Below are 20,804 nucleotides of genomic sequence, written 5' to 3' on the forward strand. Positions count from 1 at the left end.
GTAAGGTATTTATTCAGAGGGGAAAGGAATATATATTTAAGAGAACCTAAGAGGGATGAATATTCTTCTTAATGGTTGACATTGCAATCCTGAACAGTTGTCTGGGAGTAAACCTCATGGAAAACAGTGGGATGTGACTTCTGAATAAACATAAGATTTAGCTGTTTGCATGAATGCGCAAAGGAATTTATAGGGATGCAGGGATGAAATTCAATGGCTTTCAGGCTTTCTACATGTGGGAAATTCTTTCCCCAGTAAGATATTTATCAAAGAATTCTTGAATATCTACCAAATCATTGTAGAAGGCTGAAAATGAATGTTGTGGGAAATGCCCCTTTTGCGCATTCATTGGCCAGATCTGATCAGTTTCATTGTTGGGATGTTGCATGGTTTCCAGGCTGTATGACCGTGATCTGGCAGCATTTTTCTCCTGATTTTTAACTTGCATCTGTGGTTATCATATTCAGTGGATCTGATGTTGGTAAAGCAAATGAGGTATATATACCTGTTTCATTGTTTCCCTGTATTAACACATTTCACAAGGGAAGAGAGGTGAGAAAACACCAGGACACAGCTAGAGCTGTTGCAGTAAACCAGTGTCAGGAAATCACTCTTACTTAGGGTGCATCTACAACCTCATCTACAAAGGCACTGAAATTCAGTTTGAATGTCAACAGGGCTAAAGCCAGAGCACTCAGAGTAAAAAAAAAAACAACAACTACGCAGCCCAGTTGGAAAGTAAATGAATGCCTCCTCCTCTGGAATGAAAGCATTGGAACATTAGGTTCTTAACTATCATGTGTTTGCGATAAAGGTGCAGATACCTTCTGAACCCTCCCCCCCCCCTTTTGTTGACATTCTAGCAAGGACTATCTCTATCCATCCTTCTTGAGGCTGCCTGGAGCTGCTATTCACAGGTCAGCCACTGATATTTCCAAAGTTGGGTGACTGCTGGAAACTGGACCTTTCTGACCCAGCAGCTAACATTTCCACCTGCTCTTCCTCTTCATGGTTTAAATCCTGAGAGCAAGGCATAAGAGTAAGAAAAAGAAGGGGGGACTTGATTTTAAATGAGCCAATTATACCAGATCAGAACGTGGATTACAGAGATCTGGTACTTCTTTGTGTGAACTCCTTTGCAGTTTGCAGCTGGTTCTTGTGGTTCCTGTGTAGGCACTCTGCAGCAAACCAGATTTCTATAATCAACATACTGTTTAATTGCCTGTTTAATTCTACTACATTGTAGAATTAATGTAGTTCAAAACCACTTTAACTGCCATGACCCTAATCTATGGAATCATGGGAGTTGTAGTTTTACAAGGTCATTAGTCTTCTTTGCCAAATAGTGCTGATTCTAACCCTTTTCCTTCTTTATTTCAAGGAAGCCTGGGTTTGAGCAACGAGGTTAAGGAAGCATTACGTAAGACACGTCATGGTGTTCTTCTATTCCGATTAGCCCAACAGGCAGAGAAACCCCATGCAAACAGCATGTGGCAGCCTCTCCACGATGCGTGATTTTGAATAGGGGAGGAGGAGCTGTGATAGGCTGCCATGTGGTCCCGTTATGGATGAAAAAAATGTAATAGCGGAACAATTACCATTACGACCATCCGGCCAAGCCGAATAAGCCAGATTGGCCAAAGGGAACTGACCACTCGGAATCCATACACAAGCTTGCTAGTAATCAAAGCAGACACTATGTTCATCTACCCCATAGATTAAATACAGTTTGACACCACTTTCAATGTTTGGAATGTGGAATTTGCAGTTTTAGAAGGCTTACAGCCTTCTCTGCCAACGAGTGCTCACCAGACTAGACAATTGAGCCCTGACAGTGGTATCCCTCTGCATTCAAGGGTATCAACCTCATTTTCAGTGAGGGCCAGATCAGCCTTATGATTGCCTTTAAAGGGCCATTTGTAATTGTAAGATTGAATAAATGTAACTGTGTTGCCATGGCACTGAAAGCTTCGCAGGCCACATAAAATGATGTGGTGGGCTGGATTCAGCTTGTGGGCTTTTTATTTGGCACATGTATTCTAATATAGATGTATCTGTAGAAACAATCGTGCTGATATCAACTTGTTGGCTCCTGCTGCAGCTTTCCTCCTGAACACATTGCATTGCAACTGATCATATGAAGAAGAGAACACAGTTAACTGAGATTTATGTTTAGACGTCTCATGATATTGCCAAACAGACCTCCGTATTGTCTAGGGATAATCTTTCTAGATATCATTTGTTTCTCACTGTGAATGTTTCCATGTGGCTGAAGGAAAGATGGCATTTTGTTATATATATTCAGCAATAGCAAGAGCTACTCCAATCCCTGAAGAGATAAAAAACAAAAAACAAACCTGCCTCCTTTAAAAAAATGGGTCAGCTTGTTTTTCTCTTAAGAAGTACTTTACATACCAGACAACTTTCATCTGTCTGCCTACACTGCTCTGTATTCCTCAAATTACCTAGAGTCTTGCTCATGCCAGGGAATGTTTGTTTCACCTTTTCACCCTATGCTTGTATAATTTGGATAGAGTTATCATGAAGCTACTCTCCTCTATTCCAATTGTAGACAAAAATAACAGAATTTGTAGACAAAGATAACAGATTGATAGCAGGATCCGCTAACTATTCTGTTTATCCCTAGGGGTCGGCACATTTTCTTAACATCTGTGGTACAGAAGAGATGTGGCAATCTTCCCTGGGTCAGATTTCTTGGGGCAAGCAACAGTCCTTAAAACTATAAGCCACTATTTCAGTGCTGTAGAATCCACTAAATATTAAATGTATTCCTTTTGCTTAAAAATGGGGGAAAATATATCTTCCAAAGCGAGTGCCAATCTGATGTGGTTGACCTCTTGACATAACCTTCTTATACCTCCTACATTCCACCCACCTTATAACTGCTCATTTTCTTGCCTGCTGTAGATTAACTTGCAGTGGGGAACGGAGTAGTTTTTAAAAAAAATACAAGCAGATATCTCTACTGCACACATTTAGGTAGGTACAAATTCCATTTAGCGCTTACTGTTGGCTGCTATCAAGTTGTTATTATTATTATTATTATTATTATTATTAATTTTATTATTAATTTTATTTATACCTCACATATATTTCCACAGGGATTCAAAGTGGCTAACAATCCCACACTTTGGTCATAGTATAAAATGCACAATACAAAAAAATACAGTGTGGTTTATGATAAAAAAACATTACAATAAATATACTTAAAACAGACTTTAAGACTCACAATCCCCTCCCCCCACAAATCCCCAAAACACTTCCCCAGTGGCATCTTCCCCTTATTCTTTCCCAAATGCCTCCTAGCAGAAGAAGGTATTGACCTGTCTATGGATGGTCAGCAAAGATGGGACCATTCTGGTCTTTCTTGGGACGAAGTTCCATAGTCTGGGAACAGCCACCAAAAAGGCTTGAGTGAATGATGGGACAGAGAAAAAGCCTTCCCCAGTAGATTGTAGGTGTCTACCAGGTTCATATAAGGTGACAGGGTCCTTCAGATAACCTGAACCAGAGTCATATAGGACTTTAAAGGTCAAAACCAAAACTTTGAATTCTATCAAGTTGGCTTCAACTTAATGTTACATTATGAGAAAGATTTCCAAGGCACCCTGCTCCTCACTACCCTGTTCAGATACTGCAAACTCAGGGCCTCTTTTCTTTTTTGAGAAATATAATGGCATGAACAATTTTGGTATGCATACATTTTAACATTTTATCAATTTCCTTCATAGTTCATTTTGCAAATTCCAGTCTTATTCTGATTTCTAGACTGCATCTCCATTCCAATTAATAATTGAGACAAAGTATAGGAAAAATTTGGCTATTTCCACTTTAAAGTTATATAAATTATCTGTGGTCATTATTTAGTTTTCTTAATCTTCAACTGCTTTCGCACTTTTTGACTGAACTATCCTCAATAGGCATTTCCGTTTCATATTTTCTTCTAATAATACAATATCACCTTTATATCCTGAATTGTCAGTGTTCTTACCTCCCATTCTTCTTCTTCATCATCATCTGAATCTAATCCACATTTATATATGATACATTTTGCATATAAATAAAATCTACAGTGTGGCAAAGTGCACTAGTTTCTTACCCCATTGTCAATTGGAAACCAATCTGCGTCTCTATTTTTTATCTTGGCAGCTTCCAGAACAGAGATTATGCATCAAAATAATCAGATGCTGTTGCATCTATCCATTCCTTTTACATTGAGACATAGTTTGTGATCAACACAATCAAAGAGTTTATTATAATTTATAAAGCACAGACTGATTGTCTTTTGAAATGCTTTCATGTCCTACATTATCCACCATTTTCAGTATGATTCCCCAGAGCTTTTCCATTTTCTGAATCTAGCTTGGATCTCTGGCATTTATCACTATATAAGATAAAAGTATTTGTTGTTAAATTTTTGACTATTAAAACTTTGTTTTTGTGAGAAATTAATGCAATTGTTCAATGATAGTCCAGTTCCCGTTGCCACTTTTCTTAGTGATTGGAATGTATATTACACACTTCCAATCTGTTAGATATAGTTTTCCATCCTATTTAACTTACTAGAGAGAAAAATACAATTCAGAGAGAAAAATTCAGAGAGAAAAATACAAAGTGGCATATCATATAAATAAGACAAGTCAAAGTGGAATTTGTTCTTTAGGGATATTGTTGTTGTTGTTGTTGTTGTTGTTGTTATTTCTTACCTGCCTCTCCTCACGGCTCAAGGCAGGTTACAACATTGCTAAAACACATAATAAAAACACATCATCATTTAAAAACACCTCATAGAATACATATATTAGAACATATTTTCATAAAATACATATTAAAATACACAAAACTTAGACATTGAGTGGAAGTTTAAAATTAATCATTAAACTATCTGGGTAGGCCTGCCAAAAGAGACTTGTGTCTTAAATTCCAACAGCTGATCTAGCTGTTAGAGCTCTACCAGCAGATCGTTCCACAGCTTTGGGGAAGCCGATGGGAAGGTCCTCTGGGTGACGGTTGCCAGTTAGGTTATGGCTGGCTGGAGCAGATGCCCCCCAGAGGACCTTAGTGTTTGAGGTGGATTTTATGGGAGAAGGTGATCCTGTAGGTAACCTGAACCTAAACAATGTAGAGCTTTAAAGGTCAATGCCAACACTTTATACTTTGTCTGGAAGCTAATTGGCAGCCAGTGGGGGACTTTAGGATAGGTATATTTGCTCAGTCCTAGATGTTCCTGTAACCAATCTAGATGCTGTAGTTTGAACCTACTGGAGTTTCCAAACTTGGTACAAAGGTAGCCCGTAGGAAAGTGCATTGCATAAGTTCAACCTTGAAGTTACCAGCACATACAATACCATCTTTAGGTCCTCCAAATCTAGGAAGGGGTGCAGCTGGCATATCAGCTGAAGCTGATGGTAAGCACTCCTGACTGTCCCATCTCCCTGGGTTGACATTTGGAGAGACAGATCCAGGAGCATTCCCAAGCTGTGAACAGTCTTTCAGGGGAGTGTATCCCCATCCAGAACTGGTTGATACACCTCCATCCCCAGATTAGGATGATGATGATCATGATGATGATGATCATGATGATGACTTTATTTTATACCCTTGATGGCAAGCGCCTATGTTTTTCAGGATTCATTTTTAATTTGTTTTTTCTCATCCAGCCCATCACCTCCTCCAGGCATTTATTCAGAGGAGACACAATATCTTTAGCTGAAGCTTTTTTTGAAGGCATGGAGAAATACATTTGAGTGTCATCAGCACCTGCCCCATGCCTATGGATGATCTCTCCCAGGGGATTCTTGTAAATATTAAAAATCATTGGGGATTGAATGGCACCTTGTGGGATGCCACATAACAGCTTCTTTTTTTGAGGAGCAGCTATCCCCAAGCACCATCATCTGGAACATGTCTGAGAGGTACATCCAGAACCACTGCATCACAATATTTCCAATTTCCAGCCCCTCCAGGCATTCCAGAAGGGTATCATGGTTGAAAGCCACTGAGAGTTCTAGAAGTACCAACAGGGATACACACCTCCTGTCGATGTTGAGATGGAGATCATCCACTAAGATGACCATAACAGTCTCAACTCCGTATCCTGCTCTGAAGCTGGTTTTGAAATGAGTCAAGGAAGTGTGTGTTATCCAAGACTGCCTGGGGTTGGAGGGAAACTGCCTTCTCAATCACCTTGCTCAAAAAAGGGGGATTACACACTGATCTGTAATTATTATTATTTCTCCTTGAGAAATGCATTAATGATTGTTGTATTTTGTGCTAGAAGCAGAAGAAAAATACTGTTCTCAGTGCAAGAAAATTCACATACAAATTTTCACATCATTAAGTCCCAAACGATTTTTTCCCAAAAAAACTGATGTTGCAGAGACTTTCAGAACAGAGAAAGAATTTGGCAAGAGTTGCATCTCTAGTAACCCAAAAGGATTTGCTACTCATATAGACCATTGCAAAGAACACGTGAAAAGGAATCACCACTTTGATATTTCCTACTCATATATGTAAATATATTTAATGTGTATATGAAACATTGGTACCTAGAGCGAGTTTCTTCATCCATGCTACCCATTGAAGAATCCTTGTAGGTAGAGATGGTGGAATTTTAACCTGAAACTCTTCATACAAAGCATGTACTGTAGCATTGAATGTCAATGTGGAGGAAAACAACAATAGAAAAAAAATGCTGGGCTAGGACATGAATTATGATAGTAACCAATATTCAACAGAAAGATAATTGTTACATCCTTCTCTCCAACATTTAGAAGTCATCTTGATGTTAATGAAAGAACTCTCAAAATATAACGGATCCCTAGTTTTCCATTTGGACAGGGCTGACATTGACAGATTCTGTTGTGTGTGTGCATTTTGGGAGGAAAAAATGTCAAACTCAGAGAAGGAAAGCCTTTACTTTTCTTCCTCCTGCCAGCCACTGGCTGTCAACTAAATGTCCACTAGAACAATGCTAACTGATTATATAGCATTTTTTCATGTCATTCCAGGGCAGAAAAAATGGTATCTAGCACCAATAAACATCTTAGAAGAGAACTAGAGTTTTTGTACTCTGTTCTTGAAAAATGCCTTCACTTTAAAAGAGACTGAGGAGGACAAAACTTCTCTCTGCCATAAGTTAGAGCATAAAGGTCAGACAGGAACAATTTTTTTTTGCTTAACTACATGTATGTGGAAATTCCTTTTATCTATTATGTCCAACAATCATTAGTAGACTACTTCAGCATAAATGATTTGTCCATTCGTAATTTGCTATCTAAGTCAGTGGCTGTAACCGTCCCTTGCTGTTATCAATAATTTCCATAAATAAATTACAAATTGTTTGAAGAAATACTTTCTTTTCCTATGTCTGTTCTCTATTCATTGGGTGATCTTTCATCCATGTGCTATAAGAGGAGGGATGGTTTTTTCCTACTTATTATCTCTTCATTTGATCAACCTTCACTGGAAATACCTGCAAAAGATTAGAAAGTCCATGATCATTTATGCACTTAGAGAGGGGGGGGGGGGGGGAACTAAACAATCTTCTTGGGATGATTTAGATTTTTCTTACAATGGAAACCTTTAGAAAAAAATGGAAATTCTGTCTCATTTTTACAAACACAAATGGAAGTGACCAGTCATGCAGAAAGATATCATGTCAGACAAAAAGATGAAGGTGAGGGGCTGTATTTCTGAAACCACTGGGAAATCTATTTGTTGTGAATATAGCATTGCCAATATCAAATGGCTTTCACTATATTTTCAGTATTTGTACAATTACAATCCATTCCCGTTTCGGTCTGCTCAACCTATTATTATTATTTTTTGCTTTGTATACTTAAATTGTAATGTTGCACAACAGCCGTCTAAAACTGCAAACCAGGATTGTAGTATTATATTTATCTTTTTCTATGTTTGTCTTTATTTATTGGATAAATGTAAGATACTGAAAACCATTCTTGATAGTGTCTAAAATCTATCTCCTCCTGGGCAATTTGTATTTGGTTCTTAACCTTTCAGTACAACTCAATATGCACTTAACATGCTGATCTTAGTGTAAAAAAACTTTGGAGTAAACATGTATCACCTCACACTAAAAACCACTCAGCTTATGGGAAACTTTTCTGAGTTCAACATCTAAATTTCAATGCCAAAACTTTTTAAAGGATACATTGGAGCTGGCTAACATTTAGGAGCTCAGAGATGTGCCATTATTTAGAACAGTAGTTCTCAACCTGTGGGTCCCCAGATGTTTTGGTCTTCAATTCCCAGAAATCCTAACAGCTGGGATTTCTGGGAGTTGTAGGCCAAAACACCTGGGGACCCACAGGTTGAGAACCACTAACTTAGAAAAACTTTCAAAAATTTTTGAAAATTTCCAACCATAGTTTTAATTCCTTCTTTGTGAATGAAATTGAGAGTAGTAAGACAGTAAGACATAGCTGCAAATAGGTTAAATTTATGTACCTTCAACTGTGAGGCAAGCTAGGAATTTTTACTATGGCGACAAACTTAAGAATCTATATTTTGGTTCAGTCATTAATCAAAGTGGAAACTGTAGACAAGAAATCAGAAGACGACTTGAAAGGGCAACTATAAAAGGATTAGACACAATCTAGAAGTGTAAAGATATATCATTGAATACCAAAGTCAGCATCACCGATCTCATCATATTTTTGATTTCTATGTTATGAAGGCTAGACAGTAAAAATGCTGACAAGAAAAAAATGCATTTGAAATGTGCTAGAGTAGAGTTTTGTAGATACCATGCACTGCCAAAATGACTGATATATTCTTCCTGAAACAAATCAAGCCTGATTTTCCCCCTAGAAACTAAAAATAAAAACCTAACAAAAGTCATTTTGACTCATTAGGGGAAAAAACATGCTAGGTACATTGGGAGGCAATAAAAAAAAGATGAAAACCACATTCCACATGGATGAACTCAATCAATTGTAGTTTTGAATATACTGGACCTGGATGTACAGGATTTCTATAATTCAGAGACAACTTGACAGTGATTAAGAACAATCTGGATCAACAAAATTAAAACCATTGCAATTAGGTATACTGTTCTCAAGAACAGATTCCCCACAGAGGGGGGGGGGGACTGTGTGCAGCTGCTCTTGTCAATCAGTGGAATAAGATCTCATGAACAATACGTCTGAATCAACAAATCCTTCCTGAATTTTGCCAAAAGATTCGGCAGCTCACGTTTTGTTCCAAACTTTGAAGGAGTCCTTCCCAGTTTGTATTCTGGTGGTTTGTCTGCTGAATCGCTGGAATTATCTGAAATCTGAATTGGTCTCCAGTATTTCACACACCCCTCCTTAGAGGTCAGGTCTCAAATCCCACTCAACCATGGAAACCCAGTGGAGGACTTTGGGCAAGTCATATTGTTTGAGTCCCTGATAAAGACAATGAAAAGCCTCCCCTGAACAAATCTTGCCAAGCAAACTCTGTGATATTTCAACCTTAGGATCACCATAAGTCAGAAACAAACATAACAAAACAAGGCCATTGGTACTAGGATTTTCTTTCTTTTAAAAGAACATTTTGTGAGAATTATGGAATATATTCTCATTCCAGTAAGAATCTTGTGACATTACAGGCTGTGACTAGAATCAAGACTGGAATAAATTACCTGCTTATTGTATATGAAGTATTTTTTTGTTGAGAGCAGGGATATTTTCTATGTTCTTATTCTTCAAGAAGAAATTTTGATTTCTTCTGGAGGAGACCAAATTATTGCCAGGCAAAGCATATCACTTAAGCTTTCTGAATCATTATTTACTGGGGGGGGGGGGGAGGGGGGGACCAGCATGAGACATTTTGGGCCTTGACACATAACACACTGTTTGGGTTAAAAGAAGTATCCTGATGACAAAAATCAATAGATCTATTCATACTTTGTCTAGTCTGTATTTTTTCTTATTACTTCTGTTTTTGTTTTGTTTGTTTTTTTTAAAAAACAAAAACAAAACAAAATCCTGTCCTTTGCAAGTGGCAGAAATATGAAAACATTGGTTAAAACTGTGCAGGAGGCAATATCACAGGACTACGTCTGTGTAGATAGTACAACTCAATGTGACTCTGAAGAATTGCAATGTCCAGTCCTAGTGCATGAGAGTTAATGAAGAATGCTTGTGTAAGCAAGTCTTTTGTTAAGAGAATACATATTTCTCCATCACTGACTGAATGAAGTGCCTTAGTCAAGAAAACAGGCATCAGTATTGTGCTGACTATTCTCTCTTTCTCCTTCCCTCTTTCCCTTTCTCTCTCTCTCTCTATTTGCATGGAAAAAAAGAGTGTAAAGATTATTCAAGTAATTTATCTGAGAGCTATAGAAACCTAATTAGGAAGGTTCCATCTCTGAAGGTCATAAAAAAGTGCTTAGGAAAGATATGTAAACATCAATTTCTTAGGGAGAAAATACTCCTCTTGGCTTTGTAAATCCCTAGCCATGTCCAGTGAATAGACAGAATAGTCTTATGTTTACATTCTAGGGGCTGCAAATTCTGAAAAGGAGAAGGAATTTCTAGTTTATTTATTTATTTACCTTATTTATATCCCACCTTTCTCTGCCCCAAGGGGGACTCAAAGCAACTTACATGTGGTACTTACACAGTGCCTTAAAACATACAATGTTAACTTTTTTCACACCCACACATGAAAGGGGAGGAGTCTCCTGAGTTTTAGGTTTACAAGCACAAAGACAGGAAAGTGTCAGCGCAGAAAACATTTGAGCTTGGCATCACTTAATGACCTAGAAACAAGAGTATTTCCTCATGCACCTTCTTCCAGTTGATCTCTAGAAGGAGGAGAGTACTCAGAGAAGAAATGGAATAAAATAATCCTGCCAGCCCTATCAATAATTCTGGATTTTGAAGTCATCCATAATTCAAAATTGTCCAACTAGGTAGCTGAAATAGTTTTCTGGTATCTCAATGTGTACATACTTTGTTTCATTTACAAAATCAGTAAAAATACTGTGTATAAACTTATTCATTCATTTATTTATTTTGCATATTTGTATCCTGTCCTTCTCACCCCTGAGGAGGGACTCAGGGCGGCTTACAACAGGCAACCTTTTGATGCCATCAAACAGATTCATAAATAACAATTGCAATTAAAACAGTAATTAAAACATTAAATTATCAAAGCATTCATTTAAAATCACCCAAATTCAAATTATAGTCCAGGTCAAACCAATTGTCATTAACATATGGTCAGGATCAAACTCAATTGCTGCATCTATCACCTTAGGCTATTAATATAGAGTGTATATGAAGCATAAAGGAATTATGTGTTTAGAGTTGTGTCCCATCTCCAGGACATTTCATATGTAGCCGTATGCCAATGCAGGTATTCAAAATCCTGAAAAAATTCAAAGTCCAAAGCACTTCAGGTTCAAAACATTTTAAATAAAGTAGACCCAACCTGTATCAAAGGATTTAGACACCAATAGGAATGGTCAAAAATATTATTTTATTTCTTTTTTATAAGAACGTATCAAAATGAACAAAACTCTTTACATCTAGAATCGAAAGTCCTTAAGTCATTAAGTTGTCATAGCCTGCCTGCTCCTTTAAAATATCTGACAAGTTTTGTACATCCAGACTCAGAACTTTGAGTGTATTCCTTTTGAAAGTCTGACTTGGAATTCCTACCACAGTTGTATGTTTTATCATGCTAACACTCAGTTAAGCTTTGTGCTCACAATGGAATACTGTGAAGTTTCAAAAATTTAGATGTGGGGAGAAAATGAAATAAATATGCAGATTGGCATCCCATTCAATATTTACATAAACTGGATTTACAGTCTCTCCAGGATTCACATTTATGCTTGCTAATGACTAAAAGTGACCTCCCCCACCTTTCCAAATTGTCTCTTAACCAGGAAGTGCCCCAAATGAAAGGTTTGTGAGGTGCCGCAGATAGTTGTGCTATGAAATGATGACTGTAGGTTGTAGGGCACATTGAGATAAGCAGCTATGAAAGACTCCTTTGGTTGGGGTATTGATTAGTTTAAGTCAGAGATCTTCAAACTTTTAAAGTGGGGGGCTGGTTCACGGTTCCTCGGACTTTTGAGGAGCAAACTATAGTTTGGAGAAAAAATGAACTGATTCCTATACATACTGCACATATCTTACCTGTAATGCAAAAGAAAGAAAGAAAGAAAGAAAGAAAGAAAGAAAGAAGAAAGACAAAACAATATTTTAAACGGAGAACAATTTTCAACAACATAAACTTACCCATCTATCTTTCAGTGGAAGTATGGGCCTACTTTTGGATGATGAAATAGTCAAGTTAATTAGGATTGTTTTTGTGTGCCTTCAAATAATTTCAAACACAGGGCAAACCTAAGTCTAAAGTTTAGGGCAGGGGCCAGGTAAATGACCTTGGAGGGCCGCATGGGCCTTAGTTTGAGGACTCCTGGCTTAAGTCATGTATATTTTGGGAATATTGGTAGAAGTAGCTACTATGAAATCACTCCACAATCATAACTATTTCTGTCAGTGTAGGATCTCATCCCAAATTGCGCTGCCCTAGATGCAGATTTGGGTCAAAGGCATTTTGCTCTATTAACTGAAATCAATGTGGAATGATGTGTCTTGTCCCGATCTGATTGTCCAGAGACCAAACTATCAGTTTGTGCATTTGTTAACTATATAATTACTACATTCACCTAACCATTCCATTACACAAGTTTATTTACTTGAACAAATTGTGTTATTTCAATATTGGCATTGGGCCTATGTGAAATAACTTGAATGGCATACAGGCATCTATTCCCCAACTCCTTCTTATTGCATGCTTATTATTCTGCCTTTCCCATGCCCATTCAAAAATGTTTTAATGCCAGAAAAGAAGTGCCAGCAAGACTCATGCTTCTTTTTTTCTCAAATCAACAGTTCCAAATATTTTAATTATTAATTTTTATCATTCTCCATATAGAGATGTCATTTGAGATTGGTTGTTTATAACTCATATGATTGCTATTGACCTATGGGACTTCAGTTATTCAACTTGCTTTTAAAAAATCCTTCATTTTCTTTTTTTCTTTTTCTCCATAGTGATGAGATCAGGGAATTGAGTATTGAGAAACAACATTACATCCAGGCATATTAATTCATTTGCCAGCAGCAAATATAAAAGCAGTAACAAATAAAACGACAACATTTTCAACAGTAATATTAAAGCTGACATAAAGAAACAGTGTTATAAATCTGCATGATGACAATTTAGACTAAGGACCTTATCCCATGTTGGGGGGGGGGGGCATCATATAATCATGGCATTTAGTCCTATAGCCTTGCAAATCACTATGTTTCGTTATTCATTACTTATCACATGTCATCTGAATCTGCTGGTTTCTCCCTGACTTACCATTTTCATCCTTATCCCACAAGCGAGTGGATTCTCCATCCTTTCCCCGTCCCTTTGCTAAAAGTGAATTTAACTTTGAAATTGTGAAGGATGAAACTCTCACGGTATCGGGATTTGTGTTAAAAAAAGATAGAAAAGTAGTAAATCTCTCTATTAAAGCAATGGAAAATAGTGATCTTTTGACGTAGTGATATTTCTTGGTTTTAGGGTTTTCTTTAAAAAAAATACTGAAAAGGATTGAGTGGCTGCATTATGGCAGAGTACTGGAGACTCAAAGTTAGGAGACTGGCCACATGACAGCCCATTTGCTCACGTCATAGATTCAATTCAATGTGGGCCATTCTGACAGCTCTTATCCACATGTTTTTGTACTTTTTAAAAGGAATATTCAGGTTCCTGAGTCCAGAAGGCAATCTCAGACCGTCTTCTCCCACCTTCCTTTTTATGACTGTTTCTGACATTTAACTGACAAATTGTGATGGGGCTGACAGGAAATTCCCCTGCTGGAAAGAGTTGAGTCATAAATTGTGCCCTCAATGGATTTAAACTGTTTTAAAACAGGGGTGGGGGATAAAGTAATAAATGGCAACTGCTGGAGTTAATTTTAAATCTACTTTAAGCGTATTACATGTCAAGGTAGAATTACATTTTTGGAATTTTCTTCATCATATTTGTGAGTCAGATACAGACTGAGGAGTTAGCCAGCTCTTCCAGTAATTGTTTTGTGACAACATGGCCATTGTGCAAGTCATTAATTCCTTATGATCCCAGGCTCTGGGAGTTATGAAGTCAGTCATGGCCTTTGTCTTCCCATGTTTGCAGTAAACAATTCTTTTCATAGTACTCCATGTTGTGCTTCAGATAATCAGTTCCAGATGCAGCCACCACACTGGATATAATGCTAATAGGTATGTGGATGCTTGGAAGTGTGAGGTCTATCTTTGGGCCACTTCCAGACAGACATTTATTGTGAGCAAAACTGGGTTAAAGTAACCCATTGTTGCCTGCATTCCTATCCACACCTCCTCCCAAAACCTGGGCTTTCCAGGGTGGGTGTCTCCATCATGCCACCCAAACTCCCCCTCACCAAAAGTGTTAAAAATAAAGAAAAACTTACCAGGCTGCCATTAGGTCTCACCAGAGGTCTCCCTAATAGCAGCCTGGTTGGTTTTTCTTCGTTTTAAGAGCTTTTAGGTGGGTTGGGAAGGGGGCAGGTGCCCTCCTTGCTTCTCTGGGCTTTTGGAGGCCTGAAGAAGCAAGATGGGCATGGGGAATGATCCCTGGGAGGACTCAGAAGTGAGTTCCCACAGGGCCCATACTACATTACACCTGGGTCTTTCAGGAAGGCCCGGTTCTAATTGAATAGCTAATTAATTTGTTTTACCTGAGGCATCATTTGGATTCCTCAGGTAAAAGTCCAACAAGGTCTGCATTTTGGGCCCTGTCTGGAAGGGCCTTTCAACTCCTAACACCAGGGGCAGTTAGAGATTTCTATAAGTTTGGAACTTAAGAAGGCTTAAGAACTTCATGGCCAGCGCTTGTTCCATGGCCAGTGCAAAATTGTATCTCCTTCCATATTAGGCAAATTCTCTGACCTCTATTACTTAAGTGATCCCTCATAGCTTGGGGATGATGGCCTTCCAAGTGTAGCAGTGGATACATGGCTGTGGCTGTGGAGACCTATTTTTGATCCACATGTTCTTCCGCAATGAGGACATTGGTTTCCAGGTGGAAAGTGGTCCTGGTCAGGGTTGGCTTGATGTACCTTCCTCTTGGCATGTTTCTCCCTTTTGCCCACCATTCAAGCCTCTTCAAATTCTGCAGCACTGCTGGTCACAGCTGACCTCCAGTTAGAGAGGTCAAGGGCCAGGGCTTCCCAGTTCTTGGTGTCTATGCCACAGTTTTAAAGGTTGGCTTTAAGCCCATCTTTAAATCTCTTTTCCTGACCACCAAAATTACGATTTCCATTCTTGCATTGGGAGTATAGTAACTGCTTTGGGAGATGATGATCGGACATATATCTGAACTCATCAGTTCAAGTTTTGTTTTGTCAGAATTTGTTAACATTTTAAAAACATACTTTTAATCATGTTTAAATATTTTTGATTTTTTTCGTCTTTAGCACAGGGATGGACATCCATCAAAGATCAGAAGCATATTCATTTTCCAGTGGACCTTGGAGGACCATATTCCACCCTCATGCCTCCATCTTTAAAAAAAACTTTTGGGAGGAAATTCCTAAAAATGTCCCCTTTTCATTATATTAAACTGTTGTAGGTCCAGAAACTGCCTTTTCTAAGCAGGAAGTAAACCTAGAGCTAATTTCTATTTTTCCTGAGTAGACAAAAGCATCTTCTGTGCATATATTTGCCTTGATTGAAAAAATGTGTTGAATTTACCCTTCCATTTTTAAGGTGCTAATGAAAACCTTTAAATATATGTTAAGGGACAGTAGGAAAAGAGGAAGAGGGCTGTTGATGGGTGACTTGGAGGTCTTTCATTCATAGGACCATTATGATGCAATGGCAGTTTACAGCAACAACTCAAAACAGCCACATGCAAGTTGCAGTTTCATCACCAGTGCTTAACTATCTTGGTCACTATGTCAGATGCCATAGCAGCTATATAGTACTAATGACTCTATAGCTCTACTGCCAACCAAGTCTCTCACTTCTCAGCAGTTGCCACCTGTGAACAGTGCCCCCTCTTTCTTTTTGATCATGTGTAAACAGAAACACAGAAAACAAAAAGAAACAGCCACCAATAGCTCTATTGAAAATCACATGAACAGCAGTGGAATTAAACCAGTTTCACCTTGTTTGATTTTTTCTACCAATCCCATGCAACCCCCTCCTTTTACTTCTCTTGTTTGTGAGCTGTTGTTCATCTGCTTGGAGGTAGTGTGGGATGTACTCTAGGGTCATAGTGTACTTCCAATAAATGTTAGCATCAGCAGCAACTCCCAGTGGATTTGCGAGGAACCAATGTGCCACCCCAGTCTGAAGAAATTATCTATTCCTATTCTTTATATTCGCTTCTTGGGAGCCTAGGTAAAGATGCCTAAACTCCATTATATTGCTAGTGAAAGTGTGTCAGTGTTGTTCCAATAGTGTTTGTTTTTGCAACTGTTGTGTTGTTGACTGAGATATTGATTGCTAATGGGAATATGATCATGTTACACTAGGTTTAGACTTGCAGTATTGGCTACTCAGGATAGTGGGCCCCATAGGACTACCCTGTTGCCTACAATTAATTCATCAGCTAAGGTTTAATGTATGTACATTTTTTCCTTTCCAGTGATACCGAGGAGCATGCTAAGATAGATTTCTGTTTGGTGTTCTTGAGTAATCCTCAAGTACATTTGAATTCATGCTCATAGTGCGCTGAGAGATTTGCCTTTAAGACTATGAGCTGAAGTGCATCTGTGAGTTTCATGCAAGTCACGTAGCTGTAAAAACACTATCTACAGGGAGTAGAAATTGTGGTGGGTTTTTCTCTATAATATTGTTCCCTGAGTTGCTGCTAAGAAGCTATTCCACCATTAGGGGCAACATCCCTAGGCACCAGTAACACAGGTAGCTTTTTTTTTAAAGCACTGTATTTGTCACAGATTATAGAATTGCAGAAGAAATACAAGCAAATTTGAAATATCAGTATATTACTTTCAAGTATTGTAATGTTTTGTGCATCACAACAATATTGCAATGCACAATATTGTTGTGATCCTTTGGGCAGTGGGGAGTCAGGAAGAGTTTGGATACATTTTTCTTTCTCAGGGGAAAAATTGCATGTGCTGTATTTTTGTTCTTATTTGGTACTGCCATTCACCTTCCCCATGGGTGCTGAAAAGCTTTTTCAGAGAAATGAACTGTTCTTTTTATTCTTTATTCTGGTTTATTATGTCGCTGCAAGTGAACTTCGAATGCCAGTGATTGCCTAAAGCTATAAGCTACTTTGTGAACATTATTACCAATTGCTTTCCATTGCAGCCAAGTTGAATGGGATGGAATGGCCATCAATATATCAAATAGTTACTATTTATCTTATTAGGCTCTTCAGACTGATTCACAGTTTTTGATTTATCTCAATAATATGCAATGTGAGGTTAAGCCAGAGAAGCACTACCATGCCTTATATACTGATGGAAAGTTATAGGGAAGAGGCAATAAACTCCTAGAACTGTCAGCTGGCATGTTTGCTTTCACACCAAGACATTTTAAGGTTGATTTATTTGTACTCAATTACTTTCTTTTGATACTTTGCTGGATGCTTGGCAGCTGAATTTGATAAGAATGCAGTGCTTGAGGTGGCATGGCTTTTGGTCCAATAGCCTGTGACCCAAAATGGCTGTTTAGAGTGTGTAAGTGATGGCCATCAATTACCTCAATCATGTTATTAATCATTACTAAAGTAGAATATTGAAATAACAAGATTTCCTTATATAACTCAAAGTACAACAGTTGACGGAATCGATTTACTCTAGTTGAGACAAAGGACCTTATCAAACCAACTCACTATTTTGCTAGCATAGATAATGAGTATGTACTGTATTGAGTGCTTTATTAGCACACTTTTCTTCAATAGTGCGATGGTGCTGATTTGCCAATACATGGTTCGATGATCATACTTCTGCACACTATTGTAATCCTGCCTTCCTACAGGAATGCAATTCTGTTGTTGTTGTCGTCATCATCATTATCATCATCATTGCACAACATTAAAAACAAAAAAGAGGATATATATATATATATATATATATATATATATATATATATATAAAAACAGCAGCTTGGGAATAATGAGCTGGAGGAAGAAGAGAGGGAAAAGGAGGAGAATCCTTCTCTCTGATGTCATTTTAGTGCCGGCATGCTGGCACAGAAGAGGGAGGGACACATTGTAGTATAGTAAATACTAGTGGGAACATAGCAGGATGGAACTATTGATGAGTTTTACCCATCAATAGCTAGGGGTGGGAGAATAACCGGGGGTGAGGGTTGCTGGCAGCCAAATGCACACAGCATCATGTGATAGGGACATATAATGCTGGTTTTCCTGCCTGCATTTTTTTTAATCGACATGAAGCCACCAATTGACTATTCTTAGTCCCATTGATTCCACTGAAAGAAAATTGCTTCCTATTCTTGGATCTTATCTTTCAGAATGTCAGTTTTGTGATACTCAGACAAATATATATCATAGAATCACTTAACCAGAGAGTTGAATCAGAAGTCTAAAATTATCTAGTTGTTGTCCATGAAGGAATGTTCTACAGTTATGACATATCGACATTAGGCTTGGTTGATCAAGAAAAAAATGGTTCTAAACTCCTTTCGTATGTAGAGGGCGATGGAGGTTCAATTTTTAAATTATTTCTGAAATTTTCTTTAAAAAAAGATCAAAAATACCAGGAAATACGAATCGTTTCCTTTGTTTCGTTAATGGAAGGTGCCCTTCCCTCCCTCCAGAACCATTAAAATCTCGCAGTTTCCCTTCCTTCCCTTGTGGTGAGCTTCCATGCAGAAGAGAGAGGTGGGCGTGGTCAAACACAGCCCTCTTGGAGGCCTCGCCCCCAGCGACCAAGCACAACGCTCCTTGGAGATTTAAAAACTAACACTTTTAAAATCTCTCACCTTTCTTTGTCTTCCCTGGCAAGCTGTCCAAGGGAGAGGTGGGCATGGCCAAGCACAGTGCTCCTTGGAGGCCTTGCCCCCAGCTACACTCTACTGCATCTATATCCGTAACCCTAGTGTCAGCAACTGGAAGCTAAATATTAAGTCAGTAGTATGTTTATTAATTGGCCTATGGGGGAAAACTGATTTTTTAAAAAAATGATTTAAATTATTTTCCTATTCTATATATAACCTTACAGGATTGTGCAAAGCATTTACTGACAGTTAGCAGGATATGAACAGGAAATTCCACTTAGAAAGAGCAGTTAGATTTCAGTTAGATGTAACCTTTTCACCTCTCACTGTTAAACTTTTATAATTACAATAGTATTTCCTAATGTTCAAACAACATTTTGCCTCAGAAATCTCCATTCCACCAACTTTTTTGAGCACAAGACTTGGCTTATAATGTCAGACTTTTGTGTAAGCTGCAGCCAATTAAGTTGTGGTCATTTCAGATCAGGACAGCAGGTTAACCTGACCTTTGCTCTCCAGATCCACTCCACTTCCCACTGACAACACACAGAAGGATTCCTAAGGGACTAGACATGTACACGTGTCATTTGCTCTGATGAGGGTAAAAGACCAAGGAGACTCCTCATTGGACTGTCAAACCTGGAAGAGAGCAGGAAGTATCCTGGAAGTCAAGTTTATTTTGATTCACAAGAAAACTAACACACCTTTCTAGGTATCACTGTGACTACTTCTGTCTTCTTCCATTACGTATGATAATCTACTAAAATAATTATAATCTAGTGTGGTGTTTCTTTTAAAGCAGTGGTTCTCAACCTTCCTAATGCCGCAACCCCTTGATACAGTTCCTCATGTTGTGGTGACCCCCAACCATAAAATTATTATTATTATTATTATTATTATTATTATTATTATTATTATTTGTTGTGTCAGGAGCGACCTGAGAAACTGAAAGTCGCTCCTGTTGTGAGAGAATTGGCCGTCTGCAAGGACGTTGCCCAGGGGATGCCCGGATGATTTGATGTTTTTATCATCCTTGTGGGAGGCTTCTCTCATGTCCCCGCATGAGGAGCTGGAGCTGATAGAGGGAGCTCATCCGCCTCTCCCCGGATTCGAACCTGTGACCTGTCGGTCTTCAGTCCTGCTGGCACAGAGCTTTAACCCACTGCGCCACCGGGGGCTCCAATTATTTTGTTGCTACTTCATAACTGTAATTTTTCCTACTGTTATGAATCAGAAGGTAAATATCAGATATGCAGGATGCATTTTCAGTGGATGTGTTTTCTCATGTTGTCTCTCATAGTTGAGGTCTACCTATGGTGTCAAGTACAGGCCTCACTCATCTTTTTTAAGTGGGAGAACTTGTACAATTGGTATTTGACTAAATACTCCCCTTCTCCCTCTGTATGTGAGCTGTTGAATTTTGCTGTATATATGTTGGAAACTGCTTTGACCCCACCCCCACCCCACCCCAAGTGAGAAAAGTAGTATACAAATGAAGTAAATAAATAATAAATAAATTAACCAGCCACTAATGCATGCTCCAACTGTTATGTAATCATTTCTGGACACATGTCTGTTGACAGATCTTATGTTTGAAAATGAAATTGGGCACTGTTTCATTCCCACTAAATTTCTTTTCTTAGGTCTTGTAGGGCAGTTCAACTGGACTACTTTATAATACATTGGGTAGGGATGTACAGCGATACCAAGATTTGAGTCACAGAATGATTCAACAATAAAGAACAT

This window comes from Anolis sagrei, chromosome 1 (assembly GCF_037176765.1).
Source record: "Anolis sagrei isolate rAnoSag1 chromosome 1, rAnoSag1.mat, whole genome shotgun sequence".
NCBI classification, from domain to species: Eukaryota; Metazoa; Chordata; class Lepidosauria; order Squamata; family Dactyloidae; genus Anolis; species Anolis sagrei.